The 13,767-nt window shown below is 32.5% G+C and overlaps 1 pseudogene; it reads left to right on the forward strand.

The window, feature by feature from the left end:
* Window positions 1–665: 665 nt before the first annotated feature.
* Window positions 666–766, forward strand: LOC115932508 (uncharacterized; annotated as a pseudogene).
* Window positions 767–13,767: the final 13,001 nt, after the last annotated feature.

Consider the following 13,767-nt stretch of genomic DNA (forward strand, 5'->3'; position numbering starts at 1 on the left):
GGGCTTTTAGTATAATCATCAACCAAATAGTGTACCTTGTAACAAATGTACCAAAATACCCAAAAGAAGGGAAATCAGTATATTGAAGAGATATCTGCCCTCCTATGTTTGTTGAAGCACTGTTTACAATAGCTGAGATTTTGAAGCAACCTAAGAGTTCATCAACAGATAAATGGATAAAGAAAAAGTGGTACATGTACACAATGGAGCACTAGTCGGCCATCAAAAACAATGAGATCCAGTCATTTGCAACAACATGGATGAAACTAGACATCATTATGCTAAGTGAGATAAGCCAAGCACAGAAAGACAAACATTACATGTTCTTACTTATTTGTGGGATCTAAAATTCAAAACAATTGAACTCATGGACACAGAAAATAGAATAGTTACCAGAGGCTGGGAAGGGTAGTGAGGGGTAGGGATGGTTAAAGGGTACAAAAAGTAGTTAGAAAGAATGAATAAGACCTATATTTGATAGCACAACAGGCTGACTAAAGTCAATAATAACTTAATTTTACCCTTTAAGATAACTTAAAGAATGTAATTTGATTGTATATAACTTAAAGGAGTTAAATGGTTGATGGGGTGGATACCCCTCTTCTCTTTGATGTGCTTATTTCATATTACATGCCAGTCTCAAAACATCTCATGTTCTCGTAAATATATACATCTACTCTATACCCACAAAATTTTTTTAAAAAACAGATCAGCATGGCCCCTGAACAAGGATGACAGGCAAATTCATGAAGTGTTTCATATTTTTAGCTGCTCTTGCCATGGTGGAAAAAAAAATGATAACTGTGGGAATATGAATATGTTATCTTGTTTTATAATAGTACCAATTTTTCTATATCTATGTATCACAAAACATCCGGTTGTGTATGTTAAACATACATAACAAGATTTATTTTAAAAAAAGAAACGTATAAATACTGGGAAAAAAACTATTATTCATATTTTTAAAAAGCTGTGACATGGACTTAAGGAGTCATAAAATGTCAATGAAGGCATTAACAGGTTTCTGAAACCTAATAACTTAATTATTTGCATAGAATTAGGAATGAAGAACCCTCTTGGGAAGCATACTTTATAATGCTCCTCTTCAGTCTTTCTTACTTTTGACTATTTATTAGGGTATATGTGTTGTTACAGTGACTGAATTAGATGAGATTTTTAGGTTTTGAGGGAGCATTTAGAAGAAAAAAGTATTGACTTCTGACTTCGGAGTTACGTTTCCTGAGTTTGATTTGATGCTTAGCTATTTACCAGCTATGTAACACTGGCCAAACTTCCTAATCTCTCTGTGCCTTAGTTTTCCCATATTTAAAATGAGATGAGATTTTAAACATGTGTCAGCACCTCTCATTACAGGCCTGGAAGCCTAGGAGGAAAAACTTGTTTGATGGGAAGGGCACAGCGACCCCCTGCTGTGTGCAGCCTATGGACTTGGTGCTCTGCATCATGACCACTCCAGCTGTGGCTGAAAGAGGCCAAGGTATAGCTCAGGCCATGGCTTCAGACGGTGCAAACCCCAAGCCTTGGCAGCTTCCGCACGGTGTCAAGCCTGCAGGTGCATAGAATTCAAGAATTGAGGTTTCGGAACTTATACCTAGATTTCAGAGAATGTATGGAAACACCTGGCTGTCCAGGCAGAAGATTTCTGCAGGGGCAGAACAATCATGCAGATCCTCTGCTAGGGCAGTGCAGAAGAAAAATGTGGTATTGGATCCCCCACACAGAGCCCCACTGGGGCACTGCCTAGTGGAGCTGGGAGAAGAGGGCCACTGTCTTCCAGACCCCAGAATGGTAGATCCACTGAGAGCTCTCACCATGCACCTGGAAAAGCCGCAGACACTCAACACCAGCCCGTGAAAACAGCTGGGAGGGAGGCTGTACCCTCCAAAGCCACAGGGGTGGAGCTGCCCAAGGTTGTGGGAGCCCACCTCTTGCATCAGTGTGCCCTGGATGTAAGACATGAAGTTAAAGGAGATCATTTTGGAACTTTAAAGTTTAATGATTGTCCTATTGGACCTATTGGATTTTGGACTTGAATGGGGCCTGTAGCCCCTTAGTTTTGGCCAATTTCTTCCATTTGGAATGTGTGTGTTTGCCCAATGCCTGTATCTCCATTGTATCTGGATAGTAACTAACTTTCCTTTGATTTTGCAGGCTCATAGGCATTGTCTCAAATGAGATCTTGGACTTAGACTTCTGTGATAGTGCTGAAATGAGTTAAGATTTCGGGAGACTGTTGGAAGGGCATGATTGTGTACTGAATTGTGAGAACATGAGATTTGGGAGTGGCAAGGGGTGGAATAACATGGTTTGGCTATGTCCCCACCCAAATCTCATCTTGAATTGTACTTCCCATAATTCCCACACGTCATGGGAGGGACTAGGTAGAGATAAGTGAATCATGGAGGCAGTTTCCCCAATCCTGTTCTTGTAATAGTGAGTTATTTCTCACGAGATCTGATGGTTTTATAAGGGGTTTTCCCCTTCACTGGGCACTCATTCTTCTCCTTCCTGCCACCCTGTGAAGAAGGATGTATTTGCTTCCCCTTCTGCCATCATTTTAAGTTTCCTGAGGCCTCCTCAGCCATGCTGAACTGTGAGTCAGTTAAACCTCTTTCCTTTATAAATTACCTAGTCTCAGGTATGTCTTTATCAGTAGTGTGAGAACAGACTAATACATACATTAAAACTGAAAGATACAGAATCTTTGAACAGACTGATAACAAGCAGTGATATTGAAATGGTAATAAAGAAATTGCCAACAAAGAAAAGCCCAGGACCAGATGGATTCACAGCTGAATTCAATCATACATTAAGAAGAATTGGTACCAATTCTATTAACACTATCCAAAAGATAGAGAAAGAAGGAATCCTCACTAAATCATTCTATGAAGCAGTATCACCCTAATACCAAAACTAGAGAAGGACATAATAAAAAAAAGAAAACTACAGACCAATATCCCTGATGAACACAGATGCAAAAATCCTCAACAAAATACTAGTGAACCAAATCTAACAGCATATCAAAAAGATAATCCACCATGACCAAGTGGGTTTTTCACCAGGGATGCAGGGGTGGTTTAACATATGTAAGTCAATAAATGTGATACACCAAATAAATGGAATTAAAAACAAAAATCACATGATCATCTCAATAGATGCATAAAAAGCATTTGACAAAATCCTACATCCCTTTATGATTAAAACCCTCAGAAAAATCGGCGTGGAAAGGACATACCCTAAGGTAATAAAGGCCATCTACAACAAACTCACAGCCAACATTATACTGAATGGGGAAAAGTTGAAAGCATTTTTCCTGAGAACTGAAACAAGACAAGGATGCCCACTTTCACCACTTCTACTCAACATAGTTCTGGAAGTTCTAGCCAGAGCAATCAGACAAGAGAAAGAAATAAAGGGCATCCAAATTGGTAAAGAGGAAGTCAAACTGTCACTGTTTGCTGATAATATGATTGTATACCTTGAAAACTCTAAAGACTCATCCAAACAGCTCCTAGAACTGGTAAATGAATTCAGCAATGTTTCAGGTTACAAAATTGATGTACACGAATCAGTATTTCTGCTATACACCAACAGTGACCAAGCTGAGAATCAAATTAAGAACTCAACTTCTTTCACAAAGGAATATACCTAACCAAGGATGTAAAAGACCTCTACAAGGAAAGCTACAAAACACTGCTGAAAGAAATCATAGATGACACAAAGAAATGGAAATACATCCCATGCTCACAGATGGGTAGAATCAATATTGTAAAAACGACCGTACTGTTAAAAGAAATCCACAAATTCAATGCAATTCTCATTAAAATACCACCAGCATTCTTCACAGAACTAGAAAAAAATCAATCCTAAAATTCACATGGAACCAATAAAGAGCCTGCATAGCCAAAGCAAGATTAAGCAAAAAGAACAAATCTGGAGGCATCACACTACCCAACTTCAAACTATATTATAAGGCCATAGTCACCAAAACAGTATGGTATACTGGTATTAAAACAGGTACATAGACCAATGAAACAGAATAGAGTGCCCAGAAATAAAGCCAAATACTTACAGCCAACTGATCTTCAATAAAGCAAACAAAAACATAAAGTGAGGAAAGGACACCTTATTCAACAAATGGTTCTGGGATCATTGGCAAGCCACATGTAAATGAATGAAACTGGATCTTCATCTCTCACCTTATACAAAAATGAACTCAAGATGGATCAAAGACTTAAATTTAAGACCTGAAACAACAAAGATTCTAGAGGATAAAATCAGAAAAAGCCTTCTAGACATTGGCTTAGGCAAAGACTTCATGACCAAAAACTCAAAAGCAAATGCAACTAAAACAAAGACAAATAGATGGGACTTAATTAAGTTTAAAAGCTTCTGCACAGAAAAGGAAATAATTAGCACAGTTAACAAACAACTAACAGAGTGGGAGAAAATCTTCACAATCTATACATCTGACAAAGGACTAATACCCAGAATCTACAAAGAACTCAAACGAACAGGCAAGAAAAAAAAAAATCTCATCAAAAAGTGGGCTAAGGACATGAATAGACAGTTCTCAAAAGAAGATATACAAATGGCCAAGAAGCATATGGAAAAATGTTCAACATCACTAATTATCAGGGAAGTGTACATCAAAACCACAATGTGATACCAACTCACTCCTGCAAGAATATTCATAATCAAAAAATCAAAAAATAATAGATATTGGTGTGGATGTGGTCAAAAGAGCACACTTTTACACTGTTGATGGGAATGTAAACTAGTACAACCACTATGGAAAACAGTGTGGAAATTCCTTGATGAACTAAAAGTAGATCTACTGTTTGATCCAGCAATCTCACTATTAGGTATCTAGCCAGAGAAAAAGAAGTCATTATACAAAAAAAGATACTTGCACACACGTTTATAGCAGCACAATTTGCAACTTCAGAACCAGCCCAAATGCCCATCAATCAACAAATGGATAAAGAAAATGTGGTGTATATATATATTATATATATATTATATATATATAATATATATATAATATATATATAATATATATATATTATATGTATACTATATATATTATATATATTATATATATTATATATATAATATATATATAATATATATAGTATATATATAATATATATATACTATATATATTATATATATATTATATATATTATATATATAATATATATAATATATATAGTATATATATATTATATATTATATATACTATGTATATTATATATATAATATATATATTATATATATTATATATATAGTATATATATATTATATATATATTATATATATTATATATATATATTATATATATTATATATATTATATATATTATATATATTATATATATATATTATATATATTATATATATTATATATATTATATATATTATATATATTATATATATATTATATATATTATATATATATTATATATATTATATATATATTATATATATTATATATATATTATATATATTATATATATATTATATATATTATATATATATTATATATATTATATATATATTATATATATTATATATATTATATATATTATATATATAATATATATATTATATATATATTATATATATTATATATATTATATATATAATATATATATAATATATATTATATATAATATATATTATATATATTATATATATATAATATATATTATATATATATTATATATATTATATATATTATATATATATATATTATATATATTATATATATATATTATATATATTATATAATATATATAAAATGGAATACTACTCAGCCACAAAAAGGAACAAGATAATGGCACTTGTGACAACCTGGATGGAATTGGACACTGCTATCCTAAGTGAAGTAACTCAGGAATGGAAAACCAAACATTGCATCTTCTCACTCATATGTGGGAGCTAAGCTATGAGGACACAAAGGCATAAGAAAGATACATTCAACTTTAGGGACTCAGGGGAAAAGGTGGAGGGGTGGCAAGGGATAAAACACTACAGATTGGGCACAATGTATTCTGCTCAGGTGATGGGTGTACCAAAATCTCAGAAATCACCACTAAAGAACTTATTCATGTAACCAAACACCACCTGTTTCCCAAAAGCCTATTGAAATAAAAAATAAAATAAAATTCTTCTTTTAAAAAAACAATGCCAATCTTTTCATCTTTGGAGGAAGTTTGAAAATGTATTTATCTTTCATTAAAATGTTTATATTAACATGTAATAAATTTGTAATTGTTTTTAATAAATGAATAAATATTTTTTTAAAAGAATTAAATGAGTTATTATTTGTAAAACATTTAGAATAATGCTTGGCATACAGTTAGTGCTGCCTAAGTATATATTAAATAAAAATTAAATATCAGAAAAAAGTATAAACATTTTCTTCTAGTAATATAACTTAGGATGGGTCAGAGTTTAATTTTATGATGCTGGATGGCATTATGAGATCAATAAGGCATCCTAAGATTTAGTGTGCCTAATGTTCTTTGTCTTTTATTGTGTATCATAGAACATTAAAGGATGATGGCTGTAGAAAAAACAAGAAGGAGATTGAGGAAATGATTTGGTCTGATTAAAAATGTATACTCTTAGATAATATTTTTAGAGAGAAAATAAATTTTATTCTTATGCTTTCAAGTTATCACAAAGCATAAATTAATGGAACAAAAATTAATGGAGTTTAGCCGAGATGTTTTAAGCTAGCAAGATCTGACACGTTAAATTGAGGTTACACATAAAATTAAAATACACAGAACTCATTTGGGAAACAATTCACTCTATTTTATGCTTCCAAAATCCTCTTTAGCACATCAAAGAAGACTTTGCCGCTAATTAGCTGTGTGATTTTGGGAGAATCACTCAGATTACCTAAAGCTTTTTTCTTGTCAGTAAAATGGAGTGGACAACTATTCCAAAGCTTATCTCCCAAACCCCGTGTCATCCCACATTCTTCAGAGGGCAATTATAAATAGAAGAGTTTTTTAAACAATAGAGATATATAGATAAAACTGAGTGTATATCTTGTTTCGAGTCTCCCTGATAGCAGATCATGAGACAATTATTTGGGAAGAGGAGATTTATTGACAGGTTATCTACGGAAACATAAAGAAGGGAGAAGGGAGTATAATAGTGAAAAAGAGGAAAACCAACAACGAGCTGATTTTTCCTGTAGACAGATAGGCTCAGTCTCCCTGTAAACCCTATGAGTGACAATGTAGAGTGAACTAAAGAATTGGCTTCCCCCATGGGATAGGTGGCCGGCACTTTTTAATACAGACCCCCATCCCCCACCAGTTAAAGTTTTTCTTTGATGACATTAAAACCCCTGATCGGACCTGCAAGAAGGCAGAAAGAAGGCTTAAGGCAGAAAAGCAAAAGAGGCCAATTTGCTTTTGCCTTGGCACCCTAACAGTGTGCAGGTTACTGTCCAATATTGCTATAGGTGAGATCAGAAGTAAACCGAAAAGTAAAGAAATATATATATTATCTATTTCATATATAATATAATATATATATTATATTATCTATTTCATATATAATATAATATATATATTATATTATCTATTTCATATATAATATAATATATATATTATATTATCTATTTCATATATAATATAATATATATATTATATTATCTATTTCATATATAATATAATATAATATATTTCACATATAATATAATATATATTATATATTTCACATATAATATAATATATTTTATATATATTATATATTATATATTTTATATATGATATATTTTATATATATTATATGTTATATATTATATATTTTATATATATTATATATGTTATAAATTATATATTTTATATATTATATATTATATATTATATATTTTATATATTATATATTATATATTATATATTTTATATATTATATATTATATATTATCTATTTTATATATTATATTATATATTTTATATATTATATATATTACATATTATATATTTTATATATATTATATATATTATATATTATATATTTTATATATTTTATATATATTATATATATTTATATATATTATATCATATATATTATATATATTATATATTATATATTATATATAATATATATGTTTATATATAAGATATTATATATAATATATTATACATTATATATCATATTATATATTATATATAACATATTATATTTTATATTATATATAATATATTATATATAATTATATATAATATATAATATATTATATATAATTATATATTATATATAATATATTATATATAATTATATATAATATATAATATAATATATTATATATTATATTATATAATATAAAAATATGATATGATATAAAAATGAACCGAGATACCTAGCTTTCCTCTGTTTGCATGATATTTAGCATAGTGAGCTTCAGAAGGATATTTGATTTTCCACGTTTTCTTTCCACTTCGATCCATATTAGACTGTGAACTAATAAAAAGCAATATCAATTAATTTAAAATGCAAGTAATTACAATTCTGCTACCTTCAGAATATATAAAAAGTCTATTTTAAATTCCGATGAGATATAATCCTCTATTGTTCTGTTTTCATTTGGTGAAATGAAAATATCTAAGGCACTCTCAGTAACTGTGTGTTTGTGTGTATATATATTTATAGATATGTGTATATCTATATATGTAGATATACATGTTTGTGTATATATACATATATATATATACATACAGACACACACTCAAAGATATATATACCCCTTAGATACTCTTTGATGTTTTTATCCTTTATTTTCCTTGAAGTAGCACATTTAAAATAAATGAAACCTCAGAGTTTCTCTTATACATTGGCTGAAATCCCCAGCTAACAACTTCATTACTTTAAATAAATAAGTACCTGCAGACCTTTAGGAAGAAGAAATATTTTCTTTCCTTTAATATTTTCATAGGGCAATAGTCTATTAAAACTCATAATAATTATTCAATAGTTATGAAACACAAGTAAATTGTGGATATAATTAAAAGTTCAAAAATTACTAAATAAAATGCAGTTTAAATTATTAATGGATCTTTAAGTTAAAGTAGGGATACTACTTTATGTATTTATTGAAGACAAGAGATGCCTGGATGATGCTTAAAATATATGTCTTTTTGGGCTAATGTCAATATTCATATTGTACATTTCAAGTTATTGTAGATGTGTGAAACACTTTGGGACCAAAATTCTAAATTTCTACCTGGAAATCAAATATTAATTTATTTGGAGCAATAAATGTCACATTTTATTTTTATTTTTATTTTTTTTGAGACGGAGTCTCGTTCTGTTGCCCAGGCTGGGGTGCAGTGGCACGATCTTGGCTCACTGCAACCTCCACCTCCCGGGTTCACGCGATTCTCCTGCCTCAGCTTCCTGAGTAGCTGGGATTACAGGCACACACCACCACAGCCGGCTAATTTTTTGTGTATTTTTAGTAGAGACAGGGTTCCACTATGTTGGCCAGACTGGTCTCAAACTCCTGACCTCGTGATCCGCCCACCTCAGCCTCCCAAAGTGCTGGGATTACAGGTGTGAGCCACTGCGCCTGGCCCAAATGTCACATTTTAAAAGTGTCTCTAGGACATATAATTGAGATCACAGTGTTAACTGCATCCAGCCACTATTTTTTTCTTTGAATAATTATCAAATATTTAATAAAGGTTTATTATCAAAATACAGCTAAAGGTAAACCTTTATCTTTTTTATACCTACATCACTTCTAAGACTTATGCAAAATTTGTAAACATTATAAAGTTTAAATTTATTACTATGAATTCTAATCATTTTATTAATATTAAGCATATAAGCATGAGTGAAAAGGTAAATCAAAACCATTAAAGTATTATTATCATGGATGATGTGGCAGGTAGAATATTTCCCTGAAGATGTACGTGACCTAATCTCCAACACCTGTGAATACATTACCTTAAATGACAAAGGACTTTTCAGATGTAATTAAGTTAAGGATCTTGAGATGAAGAGGCTATTCTTGATTACTTAGTTAAATCCAAAGTAATCACAAAGGTCTTAATAAAAGAAAGAAGAGTCAGAATTAGAGAATGAGATGTGATGATTAAAGTAGAGGTTGGAATGAGGATGCCAATGCCAAGGAGTGCAGGTGATCTCTAGCAGCTGTGAGAGGCAGATAATCGATTCTCTCCTAGAGCCTCCAGAAAAAATGATAGCCCTGATGACAAATTGATCTCAATCCTGTAAGACCCATTTTGACTTCTGACCTCCAAAACGGTAAGATAATACATTTCTGTTGGTTTTGAGGTATAAAATTTGTTGTAATTTGTTAGAGCTGCAGTAGGAAAATAATACAGGTATGTATAATTTAAACTTCCCATATTATAATAGCACGCTTTTATATTTCTAAAGATGTCTTGCATAGCTTAAATCAGACACCTAACTAAATACAAAATGTATAATCGTTATAATTCAAGTTAGCAATCACATGACTCCAAGAAACAGAGACTCACTCAAGATAGTTAAAATAAGTAGGGAATTTAGTTTACTTTGTTGTAAAAGGAGAACCTTATAGGGCCCAATATTTAGAAGTAGAGCTTAACCTGCAGAAACTAGAAGAGCAGGCAGATAGTGTCTTATTCTTTTACTCCCTGACTTTTGTTCTTGCTCTCTCTTCCCAGCCTTCATCAATCTTAATATAAAAATGGATCCTAAGCTGGAAAAATATTTTTAAAAAATCAATGTTGTAAAGTGTACCAAGACTATATTATTACTGGCCTGCCAAGAATAAGACAGCAGTACCACAAACATTTTAGTATGGAATCTAAACATCAAAACAGTGCAGAAACTTTAATTACTTTCTCATAATACAAGCCATTCTAATTAGATGATTCTGTCAAAATGTCTTCTTCAGTGGTAGATGGACATACAACTATTTTCTAAGACAGAGTTAAAGGAATCATTTGGTAGCTTACAGAAAGCAAAACCTCTACTTCTGTCTCTAAAACAGGAACATCCCTGCTCTGCAGATATGGAGTAATCATAAAGTAACTCAATAATTATTCTTCTAGTACACTGGTATAATGACTATAATTTTTTCCTTCCTTCCTCAAATCACCTCAAAAACATTTCGTTTTCTCCGTATCTCATGCAGTGGTCCTAAGATCAGGGCTGCAACTACAAGTGGTGGAAGAAGGGATGGTTTCTAAGCAAGAAACTAACTATTTTTAAAACTTATGTCAGAATTTCTAGGGGCCTGATGAGAGTGGATTGTGCCTTTACCCCATCCGTCAAAATTAGGGCTAACAGTGAATACAACTGTATTGTCTGGTGGCAGAAACAGCCTACTAGTTCTGTGCCTATATAACCTTATCCTAACTGAGTGTGAGTGGACTGAGAGGAAGGCACTTGCTGGACTAGTATTGCTATCAGCAATCTGGTCCAGCACAGTGGCTGAGCCTAATGTCCCTTCCAAATGTGGAAAAGTGTGAATAAAAATAAACGACAAATGGATGAAAAGAGAATAGCTGAGGGTAAAGAAATGAATAAATGGGTAACAAATTGAGGAAAATCTAATATTACATTAACAACTTGACAGAGTCTCAGAGCAAGAGATGACGTTGTCTCTTAGCTCAATTATTCCAGATGCTTGAATGGATGAAGCTATAGATTTGCCAAAATGACTCTTGCTTTTGGAACCTGACAAAATTGAAAGAAAGTCTACAAACCTGAGTGGTCTCACTCTGGGAGACAGCCATACAACATGATGGACTGAACTAATTGTTAATGACTGTGTATATTTATTTATTGATGTAAAGGATCCATGGTAGAAAACCAGGGGTTGGCCTGTGGTGTTATTACACACACTATATATATATATATATATATATATATATATATATATATATATATATATAGTATGTGTGTGTGTGTGTATATATATGTATGTATATATATGCACACAAAAACAGGAGATACATGTATATACACACTATTTTACAATATATAAATGTACATGTATATTATATATATTGTATACACACACATATATATAATATATATACCATAACCTATATATAGGTTTCCATCCAGGGTTTCTGGCTTATGACACCCATAGCCCTTGTTACAGTTTTGTGTTATAATGATGGGTGCATTAGGCTACAGGGGCAGGCCTCAGGAAACAATCTCTGACATTATCCTGTCCTCCTTTCACCTGCCCGAAGCAAGACTCTAACCTTTCCCTGCCTTTCTGATTGTCGGTCTTAAGACCCTCACCAGAGTGGATTCTGTCCTATACTCTAGGGAAAGGAATTCTGGCAGCATGAAACTTCCATAAAAACCCAAGGAAACTGGGTTTGGAGAGCTTCTGGATGGCTGAACATGTGGAGGTTCCTGGAGAGTGGCACGCCAAGGGATGGCGGGGAAGTTCCACACCCCTTTTTCCATACCTCTATGTTTATCTTTATCCGTATCCTTTATAATATCCTTTAGAATAAACTGGTAGGCTGGGTGTGGTGGCTCACACCTGTAATCCCAGCACTTTGGGAGGCCAAGGTGGGCAGATCACAAGGTCAGGAGATCAAAACCATCCTGGCTAACACGGTGAAACCCCATCTCTACTAAAAATACAAAAAAATTAGCCAGGCATGGTAGCAGGCACCTGTAGTCCCAGCTACTTTAGAGGCTGAGGCAGGAGAATCGCTTGAACCCGGGAGGCAGAGGTTGCAGTGAGCCGAGATGGCGCCACTGCACTCCAGCCTGGGCGACAGAGCGAGACCCATCTCAAAAATAAATAAATAAATAAATAAACTGGTACATTTTTTTAAAAAAGAAGAAAAGTAATTATATTCTTTAATGCATAGGATCTTTAATAATAATAACACCCGGAATTTATTATATATTATAAAAATCAGTGGCTATCATGGGCCAGAGACCCATACTGAAGTCATTTACAAAATATCTTTAAAATTCCCCACCCAACTAAGAGGCAGAATCAGATTTTGGATCATTCCATCCCCTATTAATAAAAACACTACTCCATTTTTGTCACTGTAGTGATAAGAACACTGTACATTCTTGTTGGTTATAAAAAATAGGCTGGGCGTGGTGGCTCATGCCTGTAATCCCAGCACTTTGAGAGGCTGAGGTGGGCAGACTGCTTGAGCTCAGGAGTTCGAGAACAGCCTGGGCAACATGGCAAAACCCTGTCTCTACAAAAAAATGCAAAACTTACCTGGGCATGGTGGCTCACACCTCTAGTCCCAGCTACTTGGGAGGTTGAGGCAGGAGGATCACTTGAGCCGGGGAGGCAGAGTTTGCAGTGAGCCAAGATCTCACCACTGCACTCCAGCTTGGGTGACAAGAGGGAGGCCTTGTCTCAAAAATAAGTAAATAAATAAAATAAAAACATACACAGCTCTAAAATCTACAAATTGTTATTTAATACTACTAGAAACATATAAAGCAAATGAAAAGAAAAAATAAAACCAAGTGCAATATTTTCGAGCTTTTCTACAGGATATTTACATTATTCACAAGTCATTTACCTGAATCAGAGACCTAACCACACCATCTTTTATCACTTTCAGCCTAGATTCATCCTTCTCCCAGCAGCGGTGATGAATGGCCACCAGATGAAAAAGCACAGGCTGTATCGAAAAAATTGACAATTCTTCTTAAGAGGATTAACTATGCAGTGGTTGTTGTAACAAAGATAAGATTATTTTCA

This window comes from Gorilla gorilla, chromosome X (genome assembly GCF_029281585.2).
Source record: "Gorilla gorilla gorilla isolate KB3781 chromosome X, NHGRI_mGorGor1-v2.1_pri, whole genome shotgun sequence".
Taxonomy (NCBI): Eukaryota; Metazoa; Chordata; class Mammalia; order Primates; family Hominidae; genus Gorilla; species Gorilla gorilla.